This window comes from Lutra lutra, chromosome 4, assembly GCF_902655055.1.
Source record: "Lutra lutra chromosome 4, mLutLut1.2, whole genome shotgun sequence".
Lineage (NCBI taxonomy): Eukaryota > Metazoa > Chordata > Mammalia > Carnivora > Mustelidae > Lutra > Lutra lutra.
The window spans coordinates 121,035,717-121,053,996 of NC_062281.1; the positions used below are offsets into that span (position 1 = coordinate 121,035,717).

Sequence of the window (18,280 nt, forward strand, 5' to 3'; positions counted from 1 at the left end):
TCCTTTCAACAGGAAGATTTTGTTAGCAAAATCCAAAGAAACGAAGGGGCTCGAAGGCTGAATTTGGAGGTCAGATGAAAAAGTCAGTGGTGTATGTATAATCTGGCCCCACTACAAATATGCCACACAAGCAGAAGGTCATGAGAATGGTTTGCAAAGACACGGCAGGATAAAGAACAGCAGAGAAGGAAGAGAGAAGAGAGCTAAAACTTGGACTAACATTATTTTTCTAAGCATAAATTATAATATTTAATTCCTTTAATGTTGAGAAATTGCTTCTCCCTTGGTAGAGCTGTTTGCCTTCCCAGCAGAAATTATACTTTAAACGTCAGTAATTGATTTAGAACTCAAGAAATGGGAGTAAGAAAGGTCTGTAACACTTGGGGAAAAAAACGGCTTAAGTTCGGGCTAGCTCCCAGGAAATGTACAAGTGAGCAGCATTTCATCCAACTCCTAAGAGACTGGACAGAACTGGGAGCCCTCTAGCCACCCTGCCCCAGGCAGTGAACTCTAGAACTCATGCTCTGAGAGATCTTTGATCAACCGTCACCAAGGAAATCCTACATATTCCATTTCCTTCTAAATAAAGGGGAAAAGACAAATGTAACACAAAGGCATAAAGAAGAGCCACACTACGTTCTTGATATGTACACGAAAATGTATGTGAAAATGACCATGTTGTGAAAATTATCTTACCCAAGCATTGATTAGTGGCCCGCTCCCACGGCTTAAAAATTATTCAAACAATGACAAACCCACAATTAGTCTCTATCCCCCATGTCCCAATGCCCACAGGACCTAGTCCTTGATCTGGCTGCACTCAGACACACCTGCAGGGCCTTATAAACACGGCCACTCAGCCCAGGCCCCACCCCGGATCTACACCATCAGAATCACTGCTGGGAGTGGGTCTGTGAAACTGTCCATCTGAACTCCCAGGGGACCCTAAAGTGCAGCCGCACTGGGGAAACCTCTGCTGCATTCTACTCCTTTCTTCATGCCATGACCAGAGTTGCTGAAGTCAGAGTCTGAAGCAAGCAATGTCTCTTCTCTGAACCTTTAGTGGAATAACCTTCCAAGGCAATGGAATGAAGTCCAGATTCCTTAGCAGGACACTCCATGCCCTCTGAAATCTGTCCCAAACTGCTTTTCTGCTATCCTTTCTTCCCACATCTCTCCCTCTGGCAGAGCACCAACCCCCAAACACATTACATGCTGCTTTCGCATCTCCATATTTCACCACCCCAGTGTCCCCTCAATCTGCCACCCTTTCTCTACCAGTCAGCATCTCTCACACCCTTTAAGGCCCTGCTCAAGTTAATTTTCTGAAGTAGTTTTGTGTGTGTGAAATCTTCTCTGATTTTTTTTTTTTTTTTAAGATTTACTTATTTGAGAGAGAGTGAGGGAGGGAGGGAGAGAGAGCCTAAGCAGGGTGAGGGGCAGAGGGAGAAGACACTCCCTACCAAGCAGGGAGCCCAATGCTGGGTGGGGGGGGACCTCTATCCCAGGACCCTGGGATCATGACTTGAGCTGAAGGCAGACGCTTAACCGACTGAGCCACCCAAGTGCCCCTTCTCTGATCGTTCCAATTAAAACTCAGTCTCTCCTTCCTCTGAGCAAACATCCAATAAAATGTAGCTCACGTAGGAGCTACCATATATACAGTGGATGCTGTGAGGAACTGTACTGCACTGTCTGCAGGCCAGTGTCCCCACCGAGAGCAGGGGCATCCATAACTCATGTTTTATATTGTGGATGAGGGAAAGATCCAGGTTCCAAGTATAGTTCTTTTCAGTACAACCAGCACTGCAATCCTTAGTGTAAGGGCCTTTTATTTAGTAGGTTATTTAAACACACTGTGCCTCAATTTTGTAATCTTTGAAATGTAACAATGATAAATGACATCCTCCCTCATGACTGAAGTGAAGACAAGGCATGAAAAATGTCTGGCTCGATATGGACCACCTAAAAATTCACCGAGAGGACAGCTTTTCATTACCGTTTCTTATTCATTTTTGTTTCCTAAGCTACAGGACCAAACTTCATGACGCAGTGCTCAAAAAGCATTTGCTTTCAAATAAGCAGTGATCTCTTTTTTTTTTTTTTTTAAGATTTTGTTTATTTATTTATTTGACAGACAGAGATCACAAGTAGGCAGAGAGGCAGGCAGAGAGAGAGAGGAGGAAGCAGGCTCCCTGCTGAGCAGAGAGCCCGATGTGGGGCTCGATCCCAGGACCCTGGGATCATGACCTGAGCCGAAGGCAGAGGCTTTAACCCACTGAGCCATCCAGGCGCCCAGGCAGTGATCTCTTAATGCCCTTTCTCCTTATCCAGTTTTGTTCTGTCGTGAAGGGTATTTCATAATATTTCTATTGACAAGTCATCTCTTACTCTCCCTTTCTTCCTTCAAAAACCATTGTACAAAATTCTAACGAACAAGCCATGTCAGTGTCCCTCCTACTCCAGCCTGACTTTTTGCTTTGAACTACAGTGACCGCCTGCAGCCAGTGTCGCTGCCCAGAGAATCGCCTGCTTCACCCTGACAACAAACAGCACTTTGTAGGCAAACTGGAGGCGAGCCCAAAGTAGGAGGGGGAAAAGCCAAGGAAAAGGAGTTTAGGCCAGAAACAGAGTTGACACTCACACAATCGTCTGCACTGCAACACAGGTAGAAGCGAACAGGAAAGGAAAGACGTTCAAATCAACACAAGCCTTCCCTAGTTCTTCCAAGCATCCTCCTCGCCGCTCACCCATGGATGATGATGATGGCTACAGATCACACAGGCCACGCTGGTCCCCTCACTGCCTGACACATGCGGCTACTGTTGTGGACAAACGACTGTCCCGTCCAAAGGCACCTGCTTTTCCACAAGTCAGGCACACTGCTGTTACTATCCCCTCCATCTTTCCCCCTGGAGATGAAACCTGATGAAACCCAACATGAACTAAATCCAAGGCCACACCATCAGGAGAAGCCAGGGCCAACACCAGCTCTCAAGTCCTCAAACTCCAGATCTACGGACCTCCCACTGCCTTACATCCAGTGTGGAAAGTGATTTTCAAAATGTTCTCAGAAGCACTCCAAATCCGCTAGTTGTAAAGGTAAAGGTAAAACCATTTTTGTGCTCTTAAAAACAGTTCTGGTGCCAGGAGTGAGGGCTGTCAGCAGCAGTGAGGCCCTGATGGCGGCCCTGAGGAGGATCTGTGTGGCGTGCTGGCAGGCGGGTCCAGGAAGAGCTGCGGCCTGGATGGAAACGGCCTCCTGACAACTGTGTTCATTTGGTTTGGGGAGGAGCAACTGGGGAAGGGGCAAAATTCTCATTCTTTCTTCAAATCCACTCTTGATCCTCCTGACTTTAAAGCCGAGGTAATGTGGGAAGCAAAGGAATTTCTAAAGCAAATCTGCAATCCTTCTTGTGAGAGTGAGAGGCAAGAATGCGGTCCTCACAAGCACAGATCTTGAAGCCACCGAGGGCCTGGGTTCCCATCACTGCTGGGCCACTGCCTGTGTATGGCCCTGGGTCCCTCAGCTACTCAAGGTCATGGGGAAGTGCAGCCAGACTGCAGAACTCAGCTTCAGTGCCCTAGGCTACACAGTGGGGGTGAGGGGGTCAGGAGCAAATGAGTTACTCCATGCAAAGTGCTCCAAACAGTGCCTGCAGGCGTGAGTACTACCTAAGTGTGTCCTATTATTTCCAGAATGGCTGTCCTCTCTGAGATTGTGTTCTGCAAGTGTATTTTACAAGAAGGTTCAAGAAGACTTCTCATATAAATTTGTTTATCCATAATGGCCTAAACCAGCACAAAGATTATTTACAGGTTTCACTTCCTGATAGGATCTTCCAGGATTTCCATCTGTGAACTAGAGTCCCTGGAAGAACAAACGTGGAATTTGAAGAATTCTTCTTCTTCCCAGCAATAGTGCAAGGAAATCTGCACCCATTTTCTCAATACTGCAAACCGGCTTCCATAATGAAAAACAAAAACAAAAACCAAAGACCTTCACTGCATTAAACTAACTAATGGGGGGGGGGGGTGGCACACATTTTTTAAAATGCATTTTTATTCTGAAAGCAACCAAAGCGTTAAAAACTTAAAGTTACACCAGCTGAGAGGGCCCTGGTTCAGCTCATACAGGGATGACAGTCCTATGGACTGGAATAAAACCTGCTGATGAATCAAAAGATTTCCTTCCCAGAAAATGCTGAAATTCTAGGAACAATGTGCTACACTTGGGATGATTATGAGAACAATGCTATTAAAAATCCCATCTCAGGCTAGGAATCTAGCCTCAGCTACTAAGAGGGTCTGCTCAAGTAAGCCCTCCTCTCTGAGCAGGCGTTTGTACAACACACTCATGGAAACGAAGAAGGCTCTTCCCCAGAAGAGGAGATACAGCTGAAGGCGGCGGCACTAGTGGCTCACAGCAGGGGTCTGAGGTCGTGCCCTGCACAGGGGCGCCCCGCCAGAGAGCAGGGGCAGAACCCAGCCTCCGCGGCTCCCCAACAGCATGCCGACCCGGCAGACGCAGTCGTGCTGCCGCTGACTTCATACAAAGGGACCGTGGGGGCCGCTCCAAGTCGTGCTGCGCACACCAGCCCTCCACAAGCCAAATAAGCTGGTGTCCAGAGCCCCGTGGGAGCTGGGGGCTGCCGGGCGGACCCCTCGGACGCGGCTGCGGTTTGTACGGAACCCAGCCAACTTTCTGCAGGGCAGACATTTGCCAGCTCTCCCGGCTTCCTTTTGGTTATCAGCCGCTCTGTAGTCTCTTCTTTCCTGCCTCTGTGTGCTCCTTTGGGATGAGAACCCTTTCCCTTCCTTTCCACTCCAATTCTCCTTTTGCAGGAGCCACGACACAAATTAACGTGCTCCCAGGAGGAACGGCAACATAATGGCTCCCTGCCCACCCACATGGATTCTATCCTACTTCTATTTATTGGTCACAATTTTCCTTTTCTCCTGTAAGGACTCTACTTGTCTCGCCCTCTGCTTTCTATTACCCCAGATCGAGTTTGAGATACAAATAAATGCTCCTCTTCCTTATCTTCGGAGGGTAGATGATCTTTCTTTACCTCCAACTGGTGCTTACCCCTCGTTTTCTACTCCTGGGCCCACGTGCCCCTTCAGCCCCATACCCAGGCCTCCATGCCCCATTCCCAAACTACGTGTCTGTCACTGAATCTACTACTCCTCAAGCAAGATAATGCTTCAAATGCATTCACTCCAGAAATATAGCGTAACAAATTTAAAGGGCATTAATTGTTACCATTAGAAATATGGGGCTTTTGGGTTTTTTTATTGTTGTTGTTGTTGTTTTTCTGCTTTGTGTGTGTATGGGGGAGGGGGTGCAGAGAACAATGAAATCAAGTTCTGATCTGTTTCCATTTAAACTGATTGTCCAAGGGTACTGCGCTTTTACTCACATCCCAGGCTTCTGTTTTTTTGGCCACTAAGGGCTCTCTATCGCTAAGGACCTAAAGCTTGCAGGCTGTAACCAGCCCACAAAGCCATTTTGTTTGGTCTGCAGTTCTCATTTAAAATGTTGAGTTAGCCGATCTTTTAAAATCAGGAGATTTTAAAGTAATAATCCAGATTTCTGGTTTACAGTGAAAAATCAGAAGATCTGGCAAGAGTTGCCCACATTCCCATATGGCAACAATTGGCTGCTGAACAGATCAGCTAAACAGAGCCCCTTTAGACAGACCTGCACTTTCTAGTTCAGCCCATGTCCACCCCACTTCCTCCTGATCACCCTACCCAGAGGCTGAGGACCAGCTGCCACAGATCGTCCTTGGTGAGGCCCACTTCAGGAGGTGCCTGGCGTTTGTTTTAAGACCCTAGGGCAGAGCTGGCCTCCCAACACTAAGACTCCTTCTGGTTGGTGCAAAAATTAGAGATAGGATTACAAAGTTTCGGCTACATACAGCATTTGCCATGTAGAAATAATGTATAAGGAAAAGAACTAAGAGAGAAGAAAATGTACCATAATAGAAAGACATCTGAAAAGAACTAGGTTAAAGAGAGAGAAAAGCATCCCTCCCTCTCTGGGCGTGTGTGCGTGGGACGGGGGTGCATTTGTGCAAGCTGTATTAACACCGCAGACCGTCTCCTGACTTGTACTTCATTATTGGCTAAAATGTTAGTGTGAAAAATAAAACCGCTGAAGTAGAAAGTCTAACAGAATGAATTCACTCCCCTGAAATGATTATACTTGAGCAGAATAAATCTATGAATGGAGTATAAATGTGATCTAGGTATATGGATAGTGACGCATCCATTGTTTATTTAGAGGACACAGATAGGATTCTTTATTGTTTCCCTGCATATGTTTGCTATGGCATGAGTTTCTCAAGCACTTGGAGGCAACACCTTATAAACATGAGCTAAGTCTGTATATATTTATGCACAGCAGTTGCTGTAAGGTCACATTTCCCGAGGAGGAGTAAACTCCTACGACATATACCACTACAAGTGGCACTCCATCACCAACACTGGTGACAAGAGAACAGAACAGAGAAGTCACCAGAACAAGTGATTTAAAAATACCCTCTCCATTCCAGGATCAACTCACCCTCAAGTGGTTTTACGCTGGCTTGTATTTTTGAAAACACTGTGCGCTGGTGAGTACACTGGCCGGGAAGCCCGGAGACCCCGGTGCCACTACGCTCTCCTCTTCACGGCCTGAGTTGCCAGGTTCAGATCTCATCCCTGAATGAGGAGCACGACCCAGAAAGGTTGGAAGGTCCCTCTATACCTCAAAATCCCATTCTTTCTATCTCTTTTTTTTTTTTTTGCCAAGAATATGTATAGGTATCACAAAATGAACAGAGAGAAATAAAAGAGAAATGAAAACAGTAGATAAGAGAACGGGCTTTGAAACGACAAAAGTAGCTTCAAATTCCACCTCCACCATCTGTTTTTGTTCATTTGTTTGTTTGTTTTTTGCAAACCACATAACCTCTCAAGCCTCAGTTACCTCATCTGTAAGGTGGGAGTAGTCCACTTTCTACTCAGGACTGCTCTGAGGACTGAATGAGAATACACGTAAATTCCAACGCATAGGTTTGGACAAGCAAGAAATACCTAATAAACAATTATTAGCATTAATTTGGGGTATTCCACAAATTGTCCAATTGCTTCTTGACCAGCTTAAAAAAAAAAACTAGCTATATCTGATAATAAATTGATGTTAAAAGCTTATTCGGTAGGGTAGCGTCACGGATACCATTTTCCAATGAATTTTAATTTTCAAATACTTCTCAGAACTAAGGTTGGAACAATCAGTGACGAAAATTTTGACTGATGGTACTTCACGCCTGATGTGCTGGGCATAAGTCTGTCCAGTCTCCATTGCATGAGATCTGGAGAGGCAGCTCTCTGAGGATCAACATCCTTCAGAGAGAACGGCTGTCTTGCACTTCCTTTCTTCTCCCGCTTTGTAGAATTCATTGCAGTGTTGGTGATCTGTTGACGCTGAGATTTAGCAAAGGAATTTATGGGTTGCTGGGGAAGTGAAGCCTTCTCTGGCAATGTTCCTAACTATTACCAGCAAGCAGAAGAGGAAAGTAAAAGGGTTTTAAGAAATGCGCATAATGGAATCTAACGTTGACATGTGTGAGCCTGGCCCAGCAGGAGATGTCCACAGGTGAATACCGACATCTTGAAAGCCTCAGAGCAGTGGTAGTTCCCAGACTTGATTTCAAACTAGTAAAATCCAAAAGTAAGACTATCATAAAATTGCCAGGGCTTCGGTGACCAAGAAATGACCCGAAAAAACACAGTATCACCATTCTTCACAAGAGGAAAAAAATTAATACCTCAAAGTAGGAAGAACCCAAGATTTTTTAAAAGACCTTTTGAATTGAGGAAACACAGCATTAAAATCAAAACCGAAAAGCTGCTGCATTGTCACCATTCTTTTCTTTCCCCATAGGCTGGGGCAACTCTCGCCATGGGCACCCACTGGAAATAGACCTCCAGTTGGCCCCATTACACCATCCAGTGCAGGGCGCAGCACTTCATGGAGGCACGAAGGGCCACACTGTGAACCATCCAGTGTCTTGGTCATCACCTTCCAAGGATACAGATGTATCCACAGAGCTCCATGTCTGTCTTGGTAACTAAGTGTGAGCCTGTCAGCCTCCAGTGTTTCGAAACCTTTCTGAGAGTGTCTCAGTCAGTATCCAGCCTTTGGGTACAGCTCTGTAAGACAGTGGTTCTCACTCTCGGCTCTACATATGGAATCGTTTGACGGCAGAGAGAGCTCTTTTCAAAATGAAACTCCACACCCAGAGATTTTGATTCAATACCTGGGGCTCAAGTAACTTTAAAATATTCCCCAGACTGACTCAGATGAGACCCAGGCAGGGCTGAGGAAAACAGGTGCCGTATTTTTTTTAACTTCACCCTGGATTTCTGTATTATAAACCTGTAAAATGCACCTCTTCAGGTGTTCCTTCAGGGGACAAACATGAATGGAGGGCCTGCCATGAGCAAGACCCTAGGAAATCAGTGGAGAACAAGACAGATACGCCCCTGCTCTCATCACGCTGACAGAGAACCGAAGCAAGAGACGAGGCAGGCAAACTACATTCCAGTTTCCTGGGATTAGGTAAACATTCCAGGTTCCTCTGTCCTTAAGCTTGTGGTTTCACAGGTTTCAATAACATCTCCCTGTCTTCTTTCCAGATACTAAAAATCCCAGTATTTTTATCAGGAAAGCAGACAGGCAAGGCCCTGTCCTTTTGGAACTTCCATTCCAGCAGGAATGTCTACATTTTCTAGGTACCATTACATTGGTTGTTCCAGCTCCAGTGTCCTTCCTAAAGTCAGGCATCCCAGCTTTGAACAAAGCATAGTGGAAATTCTTTTTTTTTTTTTAAGTATATGTGCTGCCGAAGCGAGCACACATAGTGGAAATTCAAATAAGATTGTTTTCTGTTTGGTTTCCACGATTGTTTTTTGTTTTTTCCCCCCAAAATCTTTTTGATAGAGCTTAGTGTTTCCTGTCTTTTTTAATCTGCAAGAGCAAGTTGGGACAACACTGTGGAAAGTGTTTTCAAAGCCCCTTCCTGGGTTTTGCCACCAAAACACCACCCTCTGACAGTTCCATAATTTCTTTCTTAGCACCTGACCTCCTAACTCCTAGAGAGAAGCTCGCCCAGAGAGAAGCTCACCAGCAAGTCTTCTGATGATTCACATACCCTAATACGGTTTCCCTGGAGGAAATCCCCATTGGTTAGTTATTTCATAATTCAGAAGAGCTTGCTGTCATCTGTAAACCTAGAAATTCCACTGTGTGCTCCTTCTTTTGGATCAATTATATAAATAAGGCCTGAGGGACCCACTGTTTACACACCTCCAAGCAGAGGAGAAATCTTTCTATCCTTAGCTTTTATTTGTGGTCTTTAAGGCGGATGAGTTCTAATGTCTGCTCTGTCACTCCTGTGTAAGCTATAGGTAGTCACATCACCTCCCTGGGCCTCGATTTTCTTATCTATGAAATTCAAGTGTTGATACCTTCCATAAAATTCTACCTTTCTATTCAAATGGAACATCACATCCTTAATTCCAAGGTGACTTCATGTTTGATACAGCCCTTGATAGGATAAAAGGACAGTATCTAAGCGTTTTCCCGTATTTTCTTCTCTCAAGAAATCTCCTATCTTCACAAACATGCCCTCTTCTCTCAGGAATATCCCTCATCTCCAGAGGACATAGACAGCTGTTCCATGTGGACCAGAACAGAAGGGAGAGTAAACAGACTGATCATCTGGGCAGACAACACACCAGCAGGGGATAGGGGCACAATGGACATTTATGACAAAGAAGGTGCACGTTAGCTGTGAGATCTGAATTTTGTTCTAGCGCTCTCGATGTTGGATGGCTACCATCCCAAACAAATAATTTATTTAAATCTAGTTTGTTGGATAGATCTAGAACATTTAGAGAACTTGGCACTACGTTCTTTCTGAACTGCCTGCTTCAGAAGACATCTGCGCATGGTGATTTCCTAATGTCATTTCAGAGATGACATGTGAAATCTGGTAAGTATGAAATGATACCAATGACAAGCTAAACCCCAATTCTGGGAAAAAAAGGCTTGTTTCTAAGCCCAAACCCCTCTCCTTCCCCAAATGTAAAGTTGTCACTAATTAAGTTATCTTGGGCACATTAACAAAAAGAAAAGGAAAAAAAAAGAAAAAAAAAAAAAAAGCTTGGCCAGAGTGGGAACCAAGTCCATGCGTTTTTGGTTTTTTTTTTTTCCCAGTACCACTTATCCTATTTACTCTCCACAAATTTCAAAAGCAACTCTGATCTGGCAAGCTTCAGATTTGCACAGAACGTTAGAAATTCTCTTCCAGATGTCTAAACAGAATTACAAAGACCCCAGAGGATGGAGTACAGATTTCAGAATCTTGCAACAGACTCAAATTAATTTCAAAAGGGGATCACAGGTACAATGTAGTTTGACCACAAACACAGATTTCTCAGGAGGTCCTAAACTAAAGGCCAATCAATCCCTGGAATTCACTTCCATCACTCAGCTTCCCAGGTCCAGAAGAGGACTAATAATGCCAAATTACTGGGCTGCGAACAGTATTAATATAAGTGGCTACAAAGCTTTTGGCAAAGTCATCCTCTACTCCTCTCTCACAGGATTAGAAGGCAGAAGCAAGATTTGAAAATCTCAAAGACCTTCAGACTGGACCAAAATAAATAGGATAGCACTGATTATGGACAAAAACCAAAAAACTTCCATTCAATTTCACACACATACAAAAATCTGCCCAGTGAATACAGGGATACAGCAGCTCACACAACAGAGTGTCTGCATGTTTTGACTATTTGGACAGAATCTATACATGGATCTGTACTAGCTACATGCTATTTTTTTTTAAAAAGGAGTTTTGTAAGTTTAAATTGCAGTAAACAGATGCTTATGCCTTGGTTTCAGTAAACAGTGGTCCGACTGTACTCTTTGTTGACCAGAACATATTTCAATTATTGCATTCAATTCCAAACACTGTTACCCTCCATGAGAGAAGCTGACAGATAAGACATCTAGAAACCATGTCCCACACAGGAATATGAAAAGAAGTGGACTACTTTGCACTGAGAAAAGGGGAAGCATACATCCTACTGTCTTTGTGAAAGATCTCAAAGGGCTGTCCTGCTGATGTGGGAAGTTTCCAGGAGGCAGTCTTCAGCTCAAATAATTATCATACATAGTTCAAAGATACAAGAGCATGTCCTCATAAGTACAGAGTTCCCTGTTTCTAAGGGTGGTTAAATAGAGGCTGCCTAGCAAGTGTGAGAATTTACTAAAGAAGTTAGACCCGGACCTCTCTAAAATTCCAATTCTGAGTCTGTGATTCCCCACCTACCCAGTATTTCACTGCCCTGCTGGCTCATCTGCCACGATCCCTTGAAAATGCCCCTTTCCTCTGATTAGGTTTTGCCCAGATCCTAATCACTTCAGGCCTGAGCACAGTAGAAATCTCCTAGATTGGCTTCCCAACCTTGACATCCCTCCTCACACGTCAAGAACCACCTCCTTCAAGGCCTATTCTGAGATGTAACTTCACTTCACGGTAACCTTTCTGGTTAGTGTCTAGAGGATGGTTTCTCAACCCTGGCAATACTCAATTTTTGCCAGGATAATTCTTTGGGATGGGGGCTGTCCTGGGCATGGCAGGAGGGATGTTCAGCTACTATCCATTAGATGTCAGTAGCACCTGTCTCCCAGCTATGACCCCCAACCCAAAAAACACAAACAAACAATGTCTCCAGACATTCCCAAATGTTAGCTGGGAGGCAAAATCACCCCTTGTTGAGAACTACTCTTTTTGAGGCAAATGATTAACACCACTGACCTGTGGTTCAAGTTTTCCACTAACTAGATTCTCCCCACCGTCATCAGTCATGTTCTCTGCTCTAGCCAGGCAAACCTATTTACTATCTGTGACTTGTGACAAAGCTCATTGCTTCCCCTAATACATGCTCCTTCCCCTTTCCCCAAAGCACACAACACTTTGTTCTGGCTCCAAAAAACCCTTTCCATTCCACTATTCCTTGACATTTAGAAAAAAATAATCCTTTGCTTCTGGTGGTGTCCTCACCTGTACCTGTCTTAGTGGCCCTCTATTTGTACACAAATCCTCTCCTTCCTCGTTAAGGAACCGCAGCACCCACTCTGTTTCTCTGTTTGCTGCTGGCACTCAATAAATACCGATTGGTATTTCTTAGAATGGCAAACATCAGCTCCAATTACACATGGAAAATACATGAAATCCTTTACCAACTACCATTTCAAGAATGTATGTGATCATGAGTACACAGTCTGAACAAAAGTCTGACTTTTTCATACATAGTGCCAATCTACCTACACAACTGGGATTGAACCAAGTCTAACTTCCATCATAGAGCTATCAAAACAATTCAGCTACTGGGACAGGACAAACACATCAAAATATTGTGAAATTAATCAAAAAAGATCAGCACAATATAAATGTTAAGGGGAAAAGGCCAAGTTTTGACCAAGTTTTTAAAATTCTGTAAACCTCGGCAAGGAGGAAAAGATTCAAAGATGGCTCCATACTTCCCCTGTTCATTGCATCATCCACTAACAGAAGAGACTGGGGGACCGGGTCATCTACGGACAGTCTCCTCTCCACCTGCTAATGTGTTAAGTTTTAATCAACGAAGTACACACACGCACACCCTCAATAAAAACAAGACAAATCTAAGATCAAATGTTCAAATGCATAAGTAAACCATGCCAATTCATGATTTGGAATCCTTTTTTCCCCCCAGCTCCAGGGATTATTTAATCATTTTATGGGAGGCTCCCTTCCTAACCTACAGAGATCAAACACTCTAAATTGACTTTGCTGGATCCTTACTTTAGCTCATCTCAGGATCGTTCCTCTCTCGCTTTGGCATTTTAACAGGGTTTCAGTCAACTGGTGTGGAAGACAGGAGAAGCTACAACTCTAGCGCTTTCCTAGCTGATGGTAGGTGTTTGGTCAGTATTTGTGGACAATAAAAAGAAATGTTGTCTAAAGACCTCATTTACCCGTTATGGTGCAGGATTCTTCCCACGGGTTAGTAAAAAGCAGATGGTCCCAGGAGCTGGGGGGGGGGGGGGTCTGAATCACTGTCATCCTTGGCACTTAAAAGTGCCCTTTGGTTGTTTTTGAGATAAACAGCCCTCACCATTACTGCAGACAGCAATGCCTTGCCTATCCAGACTCTTCCAAAGTCCAGCAGAGAACACAAAATAGGTGCTCAATAAACGATGCCCGAGTGGAATTTTATTATCAGAGCTAGGGAAAGCTCCCAGGAGTCAGCTCTCTCCTTACTCCTGTAGCTCTTTCAAAATAGGTCCTCAGAGCTTTCTTTGCTTAACAAGAAATATTTTTCAAATTCAAGGAAGAAGAAAGGAGAAACTCCGCAAAGCAGAGGAAGCCATGTATGAATTCAAGAAGATCTAGTTGGGCCCCGCAGTTGGCTAGGACTCCCCAGTATCTATTCTCCATCTTTCTGCCTACCTCTTGAGTGCTCGCTCCCTATCACTTTTGCGTTTCTTTCTTTCCTGAAACCATACCCCCCCACACACTTTCTGCCACACAGCCCCCCAACTGCGTGCCCGTTGGGACCGCAAATCCCCACCTCTTCCTCTACAGCAGGGACCTACCTCTCCTCCCTCGAACCTGCAGCAGCTCTTCTTCACTGCGGCTGGCTTTTTAAGAAACACAAAAACAAAAAACAAAAAACAGCCCACCTAAAGCCAAAACCCTAATTTCGTTATCCCTAAAGGATACCCCAAATTAGGGGGGGGGGACATTAAGAGGAAGGCCTCTATCAACCCTCCAGGAAGCAACTTCCCCCAACCCTCCTTCCCAAGCCCCTCGCCAGGATATGAGCAAGAAGTCCAGTTCCCAAGTGCCCACGCCTTCAAACAAGCTAGAAGCGGATTATACCGGTACCCAACCCGGAGATGGCCCGCGGCGGGCAGGGTGCACCTGCGGGCCCCCAGCTCCCTCCCTCCGGCGCGGGGGGCGGGGCGCTGCCCTCATTCCCCGCCCAACCCACCCCGCGCGGGAAGCAGGCGAGGGGGAGGCGTTTCGGGAGAAGTTAAAGGGCTCACCTTCTGGGCTCCCGGCCAGCAAGGCCAGACACCAAACACCCACCTCCGGGAGGAATCGGCGGAGCCGAAACCGGGTCTCCCCGCCCTCCCGACTGCACGGACGGGGGCGAGAGGAGGGAGCGCGCGCGAGGGGGAGCCGAAGAGGGGCAGCCCGCACCCTCCTCTCCCGGGGTGTACCGCCGCCGGCCCAGGCGTCCGCGGCGCCCGCCGCTCCAGCTTGCCGGGAGCGGCACAATCTTCCGGGCCGGAGCGGTCGCAGACGGGAGACCCGCGCTACTCCGCGCGCCGCCCGCGTCCCCTCCGTCCCCGGCCCCCGCCCCTCGCCCCTCGCTGCGAGTTCCCGGCCGCAGCCTCAGCGCCCGCCGCGGAGCAGGACGCCTGCGCCGGAGAAGGGGCGCGCTTCGCCTCCGGGGCGGCTCCCACTTGCGCGGCCACGGCCCGGGGGAGGCGCGCACCAACCTTGGGGGGCAGCCCGAGCAGCCTGGCCGCCGAGCCACGGCTTATGCTGAGGCGGGAGGTGGCGGCATCACCTGCGGCGGGCGGCGGCTGCACCGGGACGCGCCGGGGCGGCGAAGGCGCGCGGCGCCCTGGACCCTGCTCCCGAGGCCCCGCCCGCGGCTGCCACCTTGAAGCGCGGCGGAGGAGCCGGGGCACCACGGGCGGCGGCAGCGGCGGCGACGGGAGCAGCAGCACATGACTCTGTAACGGGGGGAATTAGACAAAGCGTAACATGGACTCCGGGCCCGTGCAGGCGCTGCAGCTCCGGGACCAACCGCAGCCAGCGAGCGCCGCGACTGGCTCGGCCGCAGCCAATGGGGCGGGCCCGGGCCTCCATGTGACAGCGAGCGCTTACCCCCGGCCGCCCGGCCGCGCCCGCGGCTGGCCGGCCTCACCGGAGGGGGCTGCGCGGCCGGTTAGGTGGCCCAGGATCCGGGACCGGCGGCTAGAGGCTGCCAGACGCCAAGCAGGTGCATGGGGCGGGGAAGATCGCTGGTCGCCAAAAGACTTACCTGTCAAACGCCTACCTGAACACGGCGCCGTGCCAGGCAGCCGCTGTCCCCTGGCGGGAGTGGGGCAAGTTCAGCAACCTTCGCCCTTCCTCGGTCTATCCTTTTGACTCAAACTCTGATATTAAGACCTAACGTGAAAGGCAATGAAATGGTAGGGGGGAAATTGCGTAAAAGTCATTTAAGCAGCTTCCAACCCAAGGAGAAAGTACTTGCCTCGGATCTGGGGCAGTCACAACTTTATCTTGGCACGAGTAGCTTCCCAGCCTCGTTTGTTCCGTCTCTGCTATTAAAGATATATTGGGGAGTCCGTTCTTGTTTTAATCCGAGTCTACCCTTTTTTTCCCCATTCTTTTTTGCCAGAATTGTCTTGTGTCTGAAGCAGGCAGATGAAAGGTTGTCCTCTGCTAAGAGGTGTTTTCCAACCTGATAGTTTTCCCTCTTGTTTTTGTTGTAAGATCGAAGTGGATTTCCCGTCTTTCTCGTGGGTGGTGAGAAGCAAGAATAAAGAAATAAGGCCGGGGGATGTTTGGAATTGTTGGTTTATAACAAAGCAAATGGTTCCAGCCAATCCTTCAGTATCTCCTTTTGTCGGAATCCACCCTTTTCTGTGAACAATGGGAAGTTTCATCTGTATCAGGATCCCTCCATGTCAGCGAATGTTCGATCAGCATTTACTCAGTGTTCGAGTGTTCTTTGTAAACATGGTGCACAAAATGCGATGGGGGTACTCAGGAAGGTGTGTGTTCGGATACAGCAAGGCCTTAAAAAGAATGGTTTTCTAGGGTTTCAGGAAGGGCTTGGGAGAGAAGAGGGGGATAGAATGGACCCTAGCATAGTGAGTCTTTGTGGATCAGGCATGGAAAGTGAAGAAGGGCAGTCCTGGCAGGGAAGAGTATGAACAGAGGTCCAGAGCACGCTCAAGGGACTGTTCTAGACTAGTTATAACATGACACCAGATTTTGAACCCTTCTGACCTCTGGCTTTCTCACTTTCCTTGCCCTGTCCCTCACATGCCAGCAGCCTCTCCTATTCCACACACCCAGCCAGGAAGGAGGTGTGTGGGCAGGGGCTGTGTGGTAAGTGATTTAATTACAGTACCAGATTTGCTCATCTGGGAGGTTAGAGCAGTTTTAAAACTAGTGGTGTAATATTTTGATTGAAAACACCCCATTATTATAACTAATTTGGAATGTTTTGCTGTTTGTAAAAACACTTTGTTCCATGTTTTGATCTTCCCTGGGCTTTAACCCATGATTCTAGATCTGAGATAAACATGATTTCAAGATTGGTATAAATTGAGAAAAAAAGGTAATACTCAGAAAACAGTCAAATGTGGACAAACAGGTATTCACACATGCTATATGCATGAGTATAAATTGGGCAAATCCCTTCGGAGGACAGTTTGGAAATTTTGGAAAAAAGAAGTATGTGTGCGATTTTTGACCAGGTAATTCCACATCTGGGAATTTATACTTCAGGCTTATATATGCAAAAATGATGTAGTTCAGAAATATTTACAGCTATATATAAAAACGTATGTATAAGCATGTTTGTTGTAGCATTGTTTGTAATAACAAAAACATGTAATAGTGTGTAAATCTAGTAATGGAATCCCAGTGGGAAACTATTTAAGCAAGCTCTGCTAGATCTATAAGAGGAAACTGTATGTAGCCACCAATAAAAGTAAGATAAATCTACTTGTACATGGAAGAGTGTCCAAAATCTGTAAGTGAAAAAAGCAAACTGCAGAACAATATAGGTAGCATGATGCCATTTTTATTTGCATTTTTTGTCTCAAATATACATTTTATGAAACACATGCTTAGAGGAAATCTGGAAGTACATATAAGAAGTAGTTAACAATGGTTATCCCTGGATGTGGTATCACTACACCCATCCACTTTCTGTTACAAGGTTCTATGTATTTGCATTGTTTTCATGTTGAGCACGTATTACTTTGATAACAAGAAAAATAATAAAAACATTTTTAAAAGTAAAATTGGTAAGAGCTCTACCAAGGACTAATAATGAAAGATCACTCTGATGGTCCAGGATGTAAAAAGTTGTCCGCTTCCTTTATACCCCAAGGAAGACAAATAGGAAGGGGACAACAGAGGATAATAACAGATTTGACATTGGATTCAAAATTAAGGAATATGACAGAAAAGGAATCTGCGGCTACTCCAGATATGTCTACAGGGATGGGGGGCGCACAATAAAGCTTCAGGGAAGTTCTGTCCAGTAAGAACTTACAGAGAGCACTTACTATCATTGACTGAGTCGTGATGGTCAGGAATCAGGAACTCTTCTAGCACTGGGTAAATCACACTAATGGGCCGGGCACTGCTCTAAGTACTTTACAAATGTTTCCTTCTGGTCCTCATAGCAACCCTAGAAGATAGATACTCTTCCTATCCTCATTTTTTAGGACTGGAGACAAAGGCCTGAAGAGGTTACGTAATTAGTTCAAGTTCACAAGCCTGTAAGTGGCTCTAGAAGTAAGCACCTGAACTACCCTCTGAAAGGACCCTTTGAGATAAAGGCCATTATATGTGCATCTCTTTTTAGCAAGTATTGTAATTCTAGGTTGATCTGTGCTTACCTAAACTATATTACTTGGCATGCCCTGAGGCACTCAGTAATACTGAATGAATGAATGAATAATTGACTTTCCTATAGAGAAGAATAGAGCTCCTTGGAGGAGCGATTTTGCATTGTTCCTTTTTTTTTTTTTCTTTGTCACCTGGTAAAGTGCCCCACATGTGGTAAGCAATATGAATTTCAATAATCTGCAAACATGTTTTTGAAATATTGTGCGGAAATCAAGCTTTATAAATTGATCCCAAGTACTCTAGGGTAGCTTATGAATAATATCATGATGAATTCCTTGTAAAGTGAAGAATAGCCCTGGGGCACAGGGCTAACTCTGGATGCACCTGCATAACTATACATAAATAAATACAGACTATATTTGCTTGGAAAGTGGCAGTCATGCTGAAGAGCTGAAGGGATACAAAATTTCATGTTATGTGAGCCTCTTTTTCTCTTACCTCTCCATTTCTGAATGGGGAGAAGTATACATATCTCAGGTTATTGTGAGGCCAAGGACTGACATATG

The 18,280-nt window shown here is 45.9% G+C and overlaps 1 protein-coding gene across 3 annotated transcripts in view; it reads right to left on the bottom strand.

The window, feature by feature from the left end:
* The window catches only part of LRRC8D (leucine rich repeat containing 8 VRAC subunit D), a 120,862-nt gene extending 105,679 nt beyond the window's left edge, over positions 1-15,183 (bottom strand). The window contains exon 1 of one of the 3 annotated variants that reach the window (XM_047725699.1): positions 15,163-15,183. The gene's annotated coding sequence lies outside the window, so the exon portion shown is untranslated. Of the gene's footprint in view, positions 1-13,699; positions 13,895-14,611; positions 14,743-15,162 lie in introns of those variants that run through there. The other 2 variants (XM_047725695.1, XM_047725696.1) reach the window with 2 other exon arrangements.
* Positions 15,184-18,280: the final 3,097 nt, after the last annotated feature.